Source organism: Phyllobates terribilis, unplaced genomic scaffold (genome assembly GCF_046119375.1).
Source record: "Phyllobates terribilis strain yellow unplaced genomic scaffold, ASM4611937v1 Scaffold_9__5_contigs__length_417890890, whole genome shotgun sequence".
Classification (NCBI taxonomy): domain Eukaryota; kingdom Metazoa; phylum Chordata; class Amphibia; order Anura; family Dendrobatidae; genus Phyllobates; species Phyllobates terribilis.
The window spans coordinates 70,913,354-70,925,202 of record NW_027362769.1 but is presented as its reverse complement, the minus strand read 5'-3'; positions in this window follow the sequence as shown (position 1 = coordinate 70,925,202).

The following is an 11,849-nucleotide window of genomic DNA, read 5'->3' as shown; positions in this document are numbered from 1 at the left end:
GTCATACCGTCGGTTCAGCGTGGGTGGCCTGAGGACAGGGAGGAGGAGGAGGAGGAGGAAGAGGAGAGCATGGTCAGTCATCATCTTCGTGAGGACACTGAAGTCTTGCTCATTACCAGTCTGGCACGCATGGCTGACTTTATGTTCCGCTGCCTTAATCGTGACCCTCACGATGTCAAAATGTTGGGTGACAGTCATTACTGGTTGGTGACACTTTTAGACCCCCGTAGAAGGAGAACTTTCACTCTCTTATTCTTGAGGTGGAGAGGTCTACAAAAATGGGGCAGTACCAGAAGGCCCTTGATGCAGAACTGTTAAAAAAAATTCCCATCTGAACACGCTAGTGGCAGAGGTCACAGTTCGTTGCCCAACCAAGGCGTACATGCGAGAGAGACGCAACTCCAATCCAGCAGAGGCAGGGGAACACTGTCTACGTTCTGGGACAGTTTTCTCAGACCCTCCCTTCGGACAGACCCTGAGGCGCGGGGTACTCTCACAAGGAGTGGAAAGTTTCAAAAGATGGTGAGGGAGTACCTTGCCGACCGTACCAGCGTCCTCCGTGATTCCTCTGTGCCTTTTAATTATTGGGTATCCAAGCTGGACACTTGAAATGAACTCGCTCTGTACGCCTTGGAGGTCCTGGCCTGCCCTGCCGCTAGCGTGTTATCGGAGCGTGTTTTTAGTGCCGCTGGGGGAATTATAACTGATAAGCGCACTTGCCTGTCAACTGACAATGCTGACAAGCTGACCCTTATCAAAATGAACAAGGGCTGGATTGGGCCAGACTTCTCATAACCACCAAATGACAGCAGAGTAACATAAAGTCAAATCCACTGTGTTATTTCGGGAGGTGTATTCACATGCACCGCTTCACACCCACACATGGGTATACGCTTCCTCATTTCGGCTGTTTTATGTTCTTCTCCTTATCCTGCGCCTCCACCACGACTATACCACCAGGGTGACCGTGGTCCGTGTTGCCATTATTGAAAGTTCCTCTGTCCTTATTTTTGTCAGCTTTTGCTTGGAAGGCATAAGCAAAGACTGTGGGAGACCCACTCCCCAATAATGGGAATAATATTTTTAAGATGCTGTACTGTATGGCTCTTGTAAGGGGCATTAAAACCGTCTTGTTAAGCTACTGCGACCTCCACCACTTTTCCAAGGGGCATTCAAACCGTCTTGCTAAGCTACTGTGACCTCCACCACTTTTCCAAGGGGCATTAAAACCGTCTTGTTAAGCTACTGGCAACAAAGAAAATGACGGCACTTCCACTATAAGAAATAGGTGTGAACAGGTGCTTACCAAGAGGAGCTACCTCCATATACAATGAACAAATAATGTAGCACACTGTAACATTGAGTATGTAAATATGAAATATGAATAGCATAACTGCTATAGAAAATAGAAATAAATGAGAAATTTTAGCGCATGTAAATATGAAGTATGAAATATGAATAGCATTACTGCTGTAGAATATAGAAATAAATGAGAAATCTTAGCGCATAAATTGGCCAATTCATGTGTACCTGACAGCCGCGGTAAGGCGTTTCTCGATCTGACTTTCCCACACATAAGCAGACTGACGTCTCTTAGAGAGGTATTCACATTGTTAGGTCCTGACATCGAGAAACGCCTTACCGCGGCTGTCAGGTACACATGAATTGGCCAATTTATGCGCTAAGATTTCTCATTTATTTCTATATTCTACAGCAGTAATGCTATTCATATTTCATACTTCATATTTACATGCGCTAAAATTTCTCATTTATTTCTATTTTCTATAGCAGTTATGCTATTCATATTTCATATTTACATACTCAATGTTACAGTGTGCTACATTATTTGTTCATTGTTCAGCTACTGTGACCTCCACGTCTCTTCCGAGGGGCATTAAAACCGTCTTGTTAAGCTACTGTGACCTCCACGTCTTTTCAAAGGGGCATTAAAAGCGTCTTCTTAAGCCACTCTGAACTCCACAGCTCTTCCAAGGGGCATTGAAATGTTGTTTTTAATTACTTCTAACCTCCACGACTCTTCCAACGGGCATTGCATTTCCTCCTAATTTTAGTCAGCTTTTGCTTTTCAATGCAAAGGCGAAAACTAAGGGAGACCCACTCCCCAATAATGGGTAGAAGGTTTTTAGTACGCTGTAATCCACGTCTGTTTCAGGGGGCATTGCAGTTCCTCATCATTTTTGGAAAGCCTTCCATTCACTGCTTAGGCCAACAGTGTACAGGAGACCCAGTTGCTATAAATCGAAAAAACGGTTTAGTTAAGGCCCTCTGACCTCCATGTCATTTCCAAGGGGCATTGGAGTGCCTCGAAATTTTTGGTAGGCATTTCACTTACTGTATGCCCTATAACCATGTAGTCGAACAGCTCCTTTTGTTACAGAAACATATCCTACAAGACATATCTGGTTGACTGGCCTGACATTGATGTGAATGGTCCCTGTTCCTCCTGCTCTTTCTCCTTTGCCACCACCTCATCCATGATTTATCACCTGAAGCTTTGTTTTAACGGGAGTCCTAGAACTGGGATAGTAGCAGGAAAACATCCAGCTATCCTCGGAGGAGGTAGGATATGCGCCAAAACGCTGACCACCTCAGGCCTAGCCGCTACTACATACATGCGCTTGCATTCCAAGAAAACAAAGCAGATGCTAACTTCTATCATCATCATCATCATGCTCCTCACCTTGGCGCTCTCAACTCCCCTGATGGAGAAGCCAGGGCCCACCGGAGGAGTCTGGTTCTCTGGTGGGCTTGTCCAATGCTGCCCTAAAGAAGGCAGGGCTAAGAAAAGTGTGTGGGGGGAAGTTGACAGGAGAAATAGGGGTGGCTGGGGACTGTTTATGGACACCCGGCCGCCCTCTGGCGGCTGGGGACCGAGTGTGGACACCCAGCCGCCGGGCGGCTGGGGACTGAGTATGGATACCAGGCCGCCAATGCAGCCATGACGTGGTGGCCAGATTCCGCCTCCCCATGCCTAAAAGGCCCAATTTAAAGTGCAAGCAAGCAGTATGGTATTGCAGCCTGGGGGTGGGTGGGTGGTTGGCTGCATATTTTCGCTTGCATTGCAAGGAATGGGGGAGGTACAATTGAACACTGCCCTGAGACAAGAACTTGCTCGGGGATAGTTGCAAGTCTGCATCTTCTGATGCGGCAAGGATGACTTCTCATGGGCACACTTTTAAACAGTGACCTGGGTGTCAGAGATGCTTCCAGGGGTCTTCCCCATGCTGTTCCCATGTCTTTTCAGCACTGTATGCATGTGTCACACAGCACATGGCCAGATAAGGTTGTAAAATGTTAAAATGACATTTCCCGGTGAATGCATTTGTCATGGTTGAAAGCAATACAAAAGTGCAAAAACGCATAAAAAAATGCTACTTGTGAACATAGCTCAAGGTGTGGAGGAGTATTTTTTTGGGGGTTATTTATTTTACCTTATACACAAGTCTTTACCCTGGAAAGGAACTTCCTTAACATATTTCACAGGAAAGCAGTTTGTTTCGTTTTTGTACGTTTTATTGTGAGCCCTTAAAAGTGGCTTAATACCTCTGACCACGTTGTTGACAACAGTGACCTGAGGGTCAGAAATGCTTCCTGGGGCGATCCCCATGCTGTCCCCATGTCATTTGAGCACTGTCACTATCGTTTTCGGCACTTGTTAGGCTTTTAAAAGACTGCCGAGGTGCCGCAAAAATGCTCGGGTCTCCCATAGACTAACATTGGGCTCGTTGCTCAGGTCGAGCACCCGAGTATCACGGCGAGCTCGGCCTGAGCTTCGAGCACCTGAGCATTTTAGTGCTCGCTCAACACTATTGATAATGTTCTATGCTATTTTCAGTGTCTTGATCGCTTTTTATTGCATTTTTGGGGGAAGGAGTGTGGTGACCGAAAAATGGCAAATCAGGCGTTTTAATTTTCTTTTTTTTTCTTAATGGGTAATTAATTTTATATTTTGATATATTGAATGTTTTTGGACGCAGTTACCACATATGTTTGTTTCTTCTTTATTTTTAAAGGAGAAAATGGGGTTGATTCAAACTTTTTTCTTTATCAATATTTTTTTTTACATTTTGTTTTGTCTTTTTAGGGAACTTGAACTTGCGATAATTTGATACCAAATGCTAAACTACACAGTGTATACAGAAAATAATATTGTTCTATAAAGCCCAATCCATTTAAATTCCATTGCCAGAGACTGACAGGTTCCCTTTAATCATTCAAATGTCACTATCACCACGTTTTCCCAATATAATCTATGGCTACCACCTGCTGAGATCAGAGCAAAGTACCGCTGTGTGCATGCATTGGGAGAGGCCAAAGAGCGCCAATGACCTGGAAGTAAAGCCGATGCATGCGCATTACAGTACTTCAGTCAGACCTCAACAGGGCAGAGAGAAGTGCGCTTTCACAGGAGCGTGATTGGGACACTGTGTGGGTGACATAGGAAGCATCATCCACATGAAGCAAGCAGGAGGACGGCAACTGCGACAAGAGAGGAGGCGCAGAGGCAAGGCCAGTGATGGCCATCAGACCATGCCATATAGGGGGATTATAAAAGGAATTTTTGGGGTCCTGCAGAGAAGATTGGGGACTTATATACAGCTTGCTAGAATACTGTAAAAGAGGGCTTAAAGATGGTGGCCCTAGTTTATACTGGGAAAACTTGATGACAGGTTCCCTTTAAACATCGGGTATAGGACTTGGCTGCTGCTGTTACAGGCATATGCCAGCTGTGTAACACAGCCAGAATCTACCAGGTATGGTGTGGGCTCTGATCCAGAGATTGTACCAAGAACTCATGGCAATTTATCATCTACCCATGGTGCAGCACTCTGCTACATTAGTTCATTCCAAAGACTTTGAATGGAGCAGCATTGCCCATGCCCAACCACTCTGGAGGTCCTTCATTCTCATGATTTCTTGGGGCTCAGTGATAATACAGTCAGCAATCATCTACCTCTGGCCACATCCGGCCCTCTTGCTGTTCTAGTCCGGCCAGCGGACCGAGACAGCTGAAGGGCTGAAACAGTGGCCCATGTGTCGCACCGTGCCCTCCCCCGCCCGCATTCCATCTGCCGCCACAGCTTGCAGACACCGGTATCCGCATCCTCAGGATGCAGACAGTGGTGAATATATTGGTGGAAGAGCGGCAGCCGGCTCCATCTTACACCAAACAATGTGTGAGTGAGACAGCAGACTCAATGACATATGTGTTATTTTTTTTCACATGTATGGTATATTTGTATGTATATAGGAGGCTTTGTGGGGCTTACACTGTTTATATGGAGGCTTTGTGGGGCTCACACTGTATATAGGAGGCTATGTGAGGCCCACACTGCATATAGGGTGCTATGTGGGACTCATGCTGCATGTAGGACTCATGCTGCATGTAGGAGGCTAAGTGGGGCTCCTGCTGTATATAGGAGGCTATGTGGGGACTAGTGCCCTACATAGGCAGACTCGGGGGCTCTCGCTGTTTATAGGAAGGCTATGTGGGGGCTCATGCTATATGTAGGAGGCTATGTGGTGGCTCACACTATATATGGGGGCTGTGTGAGGCCCACGCTGAATATAGGATGCTATGTGGGGCTCACGCATATAGGAGGCTATGTGGGGCTTACACGACATATTGGAGGCTATGTGGGGCTCGAGCTGTATATAGGAGTCTATGTGGCGGCTCACGCTGTGTATATGACGCGCCCCCTGGGCCTGTGCTGTGCAGGGGGATACCCGGAGCCGGATCGCTGGGGGTTGTAGTCTCAGTGTGGCGGTGTCCCGGTCCGTGCCCAGGGCGGTCAAACCAGTGGCAGTCTTAAGTAATAACAATGTCCGACTACGCCACCCGTGGATTGCGGTCAGTGGGGACCGCCGCTGTGCTGCAGACCGCTGAGGCTGATGTAGTTTGCGCAGCCGAGTATGGGATAACTCCCCATGGGAGAAGTATTGCCTCAGGGCAGCTAATGTGGATGATGGGAGTGATGGTGTGAGCGTCCCAGTAGTAATGGTGCTGGTGCGGCGATGAAACACAGAGACGTGTGGTGCAGTTCAGGGTCTTTACTGATGGTATAAAGCAGACCCTCCCGGGAGTACTGGTTAGCAGTAGGGGCCTGGTCAGTCTGTGAGCAAGCAGGATCTCCCCTGGCCAGGTGGAGTTGTAGGCCTCCCCGACTATCTGCACTCTTTCCTGGCTACCTTGCTCTATGCGGGTAGAAGTAGCCCACGTCCCTGAGTATACCGTGTGGTGCTCACCCGTATGGCCGGTGACTTGGGGCCTTCCGTTAGCCTCCGCTTCACGATGGCGGTGCTGGTCCCTTGCTTGTGACCATGCCTCCAGGCTTCTAAGGCCAGAGGACATGGAATTCCCTGCCGGTTGGATTCTGCTGCTGGACCTGGATGTCCCCACAGCCTCGGACTCCGTGTCCGGGTTTAGTGTCTTCAGCCAAGGCGAGCTTCCTAGCTTCCAGCCTCTGGCACTCACTCCTGCTCCTACAGAGCTCCTGTTGTCACTTTCCCTGTGTCTGCTGTCCTCCAGACCTGACTGCTCTGCTTGTTCTGCAGGCTCTGTCTCTGTCTGGGACTTCACTCACTAATCCCGCCCCAGACCCAGTTTATAAGGGCAGATTCCTCCCGTCCCAGGTCTGGGTGGGCCGTGTTACATGCTTAGGGCTCCTGACCAGAGAAACCTCCCGCTTGCTCTCAGACATAATGTAACGGGTCTGGGAGGCGGAACCTCTGAGCAACTTATACAAGGGGGCGGTCCTTGTAAGGAAGCGGGTGGCGACCAGGGAAGACAGGCAGGCAGTCACAGCAGGTGACCGGGACAGTCTCTGGGTAAATGGGCAGGAGGTCACGGCAAGTGACCGGGACAGTCTCTGGGTAAACGGGCAGGAGGTCACAGCAAGTGACCGGGACAGTCTCTGGGTGAACGGGCAGGAGGTCACGGCAAGTGACCGGGACAGTCTCTGGGTAAACGGGCAGGAGGTCACAGCAAGTGACCGGGACAGTCTCTGGGTAAACGGGCAGGAGGCCACAGCAAGTGACCGGGACAGTCTCTGGGTAAACGGGCAGGAGGTCACGGCAAGTGACCGGGACAGTCTCTGGGTAAAGGGTAGGTACGACCTGTGACGGCTGAGCCTCCAGGTAGGCTAGCAGGCAGATAGCAGATGAGTTCTCCCAGGTGAGCAGGCGAGAGTCTCTGGATAAGCAGGTGGTCACAGCATGTGACGGCGAAGCCTCCAGGTAGGCTAACAGGCAGGTAGCAGATGAGCGCTCCCAGGTGAGCGGGCAAGAGTCTCTGGACTGGCAGGTGGTCACGGCACGTGACGGCGGAGCCTCCAGGTAGGCTAACAGGCAGGTAGCAGATGAGCGCTCCCAGGTGAGCGGGCAAGAGTCTCTGGACTAGCAGGTGGTCACGGCACGTGACGGCGGAGCCTCCAGGTAGGCTAACAGGCAGGTAGCAGATGAGCGCTCCCAGGTGAGCGGGCAAGAGTCTCTGGACAGGCAGGTGGTCACAGCACGTGACGGCGGAGCCTCCAGGTGGGCTAACAGGCAGGTAGCAGATGAGCGCTCCCAGGTGAGCGGGCAAGAGTCTCTGGACTGGCAAGTGGTCACAGCACGTGACAGCGGAGCCTCCAGGTAGGCTAACAGGCAGGTAGCAGATGAGCGCTCCCAGGTGAGCGGGTTAGCTGGTCCATAGACAGACTGACAGGAGTCGGAAGGCAGACCGTCGGACCTCAGGCTAGCAAACAGGTAAGCGGATAACAGGCAGGAATCAGACAGCAAACTGGCAGGAAACTGGCAGGTAACTGGAAACGGGACCTGAGGGCTGAAGCAGAGTAGTGAACAGTGCAACAACATTGCTCGGGCACCTCCATTTTGGAGGAGGTGCCTTATATATGGAGGGATCCTCCGGCCATTGGCCGGGGACTCCTTAGGGCGACGCGCGCGGCCCCTTTAAGAGAGGGGGAGCGCGCGCGCGCCCTAAGCACAGTGACCGGGGGAGAGCCGGCGCTACAAGCAGAGCGGGAGGAAGCCGCCGGGCACGGAGCAGAGAGGTGAGGGGAACAGCGTCCCTGCCTAGCAGGAGGCAGGGACGCCGATGCTACACATATCTCTAGTACTGTGGTAACCAGACCCCTGGGGTGCCACATTCCCCCCTAGTAAATTTTAGTACTCCGGGACTAAACACATTTTTTTTTTTTAAAGAAACATAAATACAGGGTATAACAATAATACAATAACATATTTACAAGAAGCTTTAGTTCTTTAAAGGTCACGGCGTGTCCGCAACCGGGTGTCCATATCACCCAAGGTGAAGTTTTAAGCGAAGTAGGGGACCTGTCCAAAGCAAACCCCTTGCGTTGGCCCTGGGCGTGGCTGCAAGGCTGGAGCTAGCTACTTTGGGCTGCAAGTAGGCCACGCCAGACAGGTTTTTTTCTTCTGCGGCCGTCTTCACAAGAGGCACCAAGGTGCAATTATCTACAAAATTGTTCCGGTTATCCAGTGTCCATAACCTGTTAGTCCAAATAAATCTGCAGGGTAACTGAGAAACATAATTAATAACAGGCAACAAACATAAACCATAAACAGTTAAACAGATAAATTCACAGTGCATCACTTTAGATTTTCCAGCGAGCGGGCATTTGACCTCTAGTGACTCTAGTGGACCTACGGAGCTCACTAACTGGTCCTGCACTACAGGGTGTAGGAGGTGTTATGGGTAAGCTGGGCAGCTGTCTGCCCACTCTTTGGCTCACTAGGGGCACGGCAGGCTCACTACTAGCAGAGGGTTGATTCTCCTGGGCTGCTGGTGTGGACTCTTCTGCCTCCTGGGCCGGCTGCTCTTCCTGCTCTACCTGGTCTTCTGTAGGCACTTGAGGGGCCGGCTGGAGAAAGGTGAGGATGGGCACCACGATAGCGTTGTTTACTTGTGTCCAGGACCGGGGAAAGTCTCCGAGTACGGTGGTGATCATTTCCTCCTTTTCCTCTACGGGTTGAGGGTCTTCCTGATCTTCATCCGTGCTTTGCAACTTCTCGGGGCACTTTTTCAGGTGGTCTCTGGAGACGGTGGCTGTGGTCTCTCCTCCATCCTTGCTGATGACGTACACCTTTGGATTATTGTGGCTTGAGGGCAGTACGGTGTACGGGTTCTTTTCCCACTGGTCGTCCAACTTATGGAGCCGCCTTTTTCTTTTTCAAGACCTGCTCTCCAGGTACCAGGGGAACAGCGGCAGCATGTTGGTTATAAGTCCTCTCCTGCCTTTCTCTTGATTGACAGAGACTTCGCTCGACGCTCTCCTGTACTTTCCGGTACTGCTGCTGCCGTTCTGTATCCCAGTCTGCCTCTGGCGAGGTGTCCTCAGGTGTCAGGGCTCCCATATCCAGGTCAACAGGCAGCTTACCAGGTCTTGCTCGCATTAGGTAAGCCGGGGTACAGTTGGTGGAACCTACCGGGATGTGGTTATACAGGTCCACCAGATCGGGCAGTTTCTCAGGCCACAGACTGCGTTCTTCCAGGGGCAATGTTTTTAGCAGATCTATCACCACCTGGCTCATCTTCTCGCAGAGTCCATTGGTTTGGGGATGATAGGGCGTTGTTCTTATCTTCTTGCAGCCATACAGGTTGCAGAACTCCTGGAAGACCACCGCTTCGAAGGCTGGTCCTTGGTCCGTCAGCACTTGGTCCGGGTACCCGTGTGGGCGGCAGAAGTGCAGCTGGAAGGCTCTGGCTGCTGTCTGAGCCGTCAGGTCTTTGACAGGGACCACCACCAGGAACCGGGAGTAGTGATCCACGATGGTTAGGGTGTAGACATACCCGCTTCTACTTGGAGCCAGTTTAACATGGTCCAGAGCGACCAGTTCCAGCGGCTGTCTGGTGATGATGGGCTGCAGGGGAGTCCTCTGGCTGGCATGGTCCCTTCTTCTTAGATTGCACGGGCCACAGTCTCTACACCACCTCTCAATGGCTCCTCTCATGCCTATCCAGTAGAACCGTTCACGCAGCAGTAACTCCAGCTTCTTCCATCCGAAGTGCCCTGCCCCATTGTGGTAGGCCTCCAGCACCATAGCTGCGTCCCGTCTCGGTACCACAACCTGCCAGATCAGTTCATGTGTCCGGGAATTGACCATTCTGCGGCACAACTTCTCCTTATAGAGAAACAGTCTGCTCTTCTCCATCCACAGTTGCTTGGTCTCTTCTGGAGCGTCTGGGTCCAGGCGGGCGTCAGCCTGGGTCAGCATCTCCTTCACCAGACGGACTGCGGGGTCACTGTCTTGCGTCTCCGCCCAGTTGTAGTGGGGTAAAGGGTTGAACGTAGCGGATCGCTGGCCCCTCACACGGTGGGAATACTGTGTAATCCCATGACGGTGAATCGCAGGGAGTTCGATCTCTTCCAATTCTTCAGGATCCTCCCCTTCATCCGGTAGGTTTGGCATCCTGGACAGGGCGTCTGCGTTGGTATTGGAGCGTCCTGCCCGGTATTTGATCGTGAACTCAAAATTGGACAGACGGGCCATCCATCTCTGCTCCAGGGCACCCAGTCTTGCAGTGTCCAGGTGTGTCAACGGGTTGTTGTCCGTGTACACGGTGAACCTGGAAGAGGCAAGGTAATGCTTGAAACGTTCGGTTACTGCCCACACCACTGCCAGGAACTCGAGCTTGAACGAGCTGTAATTCTCAGGGTTTCTTTCCGTGGGTCGCAGTTTTCGGCTGGCGAAAGCAATTACCCGTTCTCTCCCCTGCTGGATCTGGGACAGTACGGCTCCTAGCCCGATGTTGCTTGCGTCCGTGTGGAGGATAAAGGGCTGGCTGTAATCAGGGTACGCCAGGATTTCATCCCCCGTGAGGGCCATCTTCAGCTGGCGGAAGGACTCCTCTTCCAGCTTTTCCCATTTGAAGGGTGGCTTCTGGTTTTTGGCCTTCCTGGACTGGCCTATCAGGAGGTCCTGCATAGGAGCTGCCTTCTTGGTAAAACCGGGAATGAATCTTCGGTAGTAGCCTACCAACCCGAGGAACTGCCGCACTTCCTTTATGCTGGATGGTCTTGGCCAGTCCTTAATCACGGTGATCTTGTCAGGGTCGGGGGCCACTCCGTCAGCACTCACCACGTGTCCCAGGTACTGTACCTTTGGCTTCAGTAGATGACACTTCGAGGGTTTTACCTTTAGGCCATAGTTTGCCAGGGCTTCAAACACTTCTGCCAGGTGTTCCAGATGGTCCTCATAGGTCTTGGAATAGACGATGACGTCGTCCAGGTATAATAGGACCGTCTCGAAGTTCCGGTGTCCCAGACAGCATTCCATCAACCGTTGGAAGGTTCCTGGTGCGTTGCAGAGCCCGAACGGCATACAGTTAAATTCGCTGAGTCCCATCGGGGTGGTGAATGCGGTCTTCTCCCGGTCCGCCTCTGCTACAGGAACCTGCCAGTACCCGCTAGTGAGATCCAAAGTAGAGAAGAAGTTAGCAGATTTTAATGCAGCTAAGGACTCTTCTATCCTTGGTAACGGGTACGCATCTTTGTGTGTGATACGGTTGACCTTCCTGTAGTCTACACACATTCTCATGGTGTTGTCTTTCTTTTTCACTAAGACTAGTGGAGCTGCCCAGGGGCTACAGCTGTCCCTAATTACCCCAGCCTCCTTCATGTCTTTTAGCATCCCCTTGGCGTGTTGATAGTGTGCAGGGGGCACGGGTCGGTATCTCTCCTTTATGGGAGGATGGTCTCCCGTGGGGATGTGATGTTTTACCCCCTTTACTCGCCCGAAGTCTAGGGGGTGTTTACTAAACACTCTCTCGTACTCTTGAACCACCCGGTAGACTCCCTGTTTTTGGT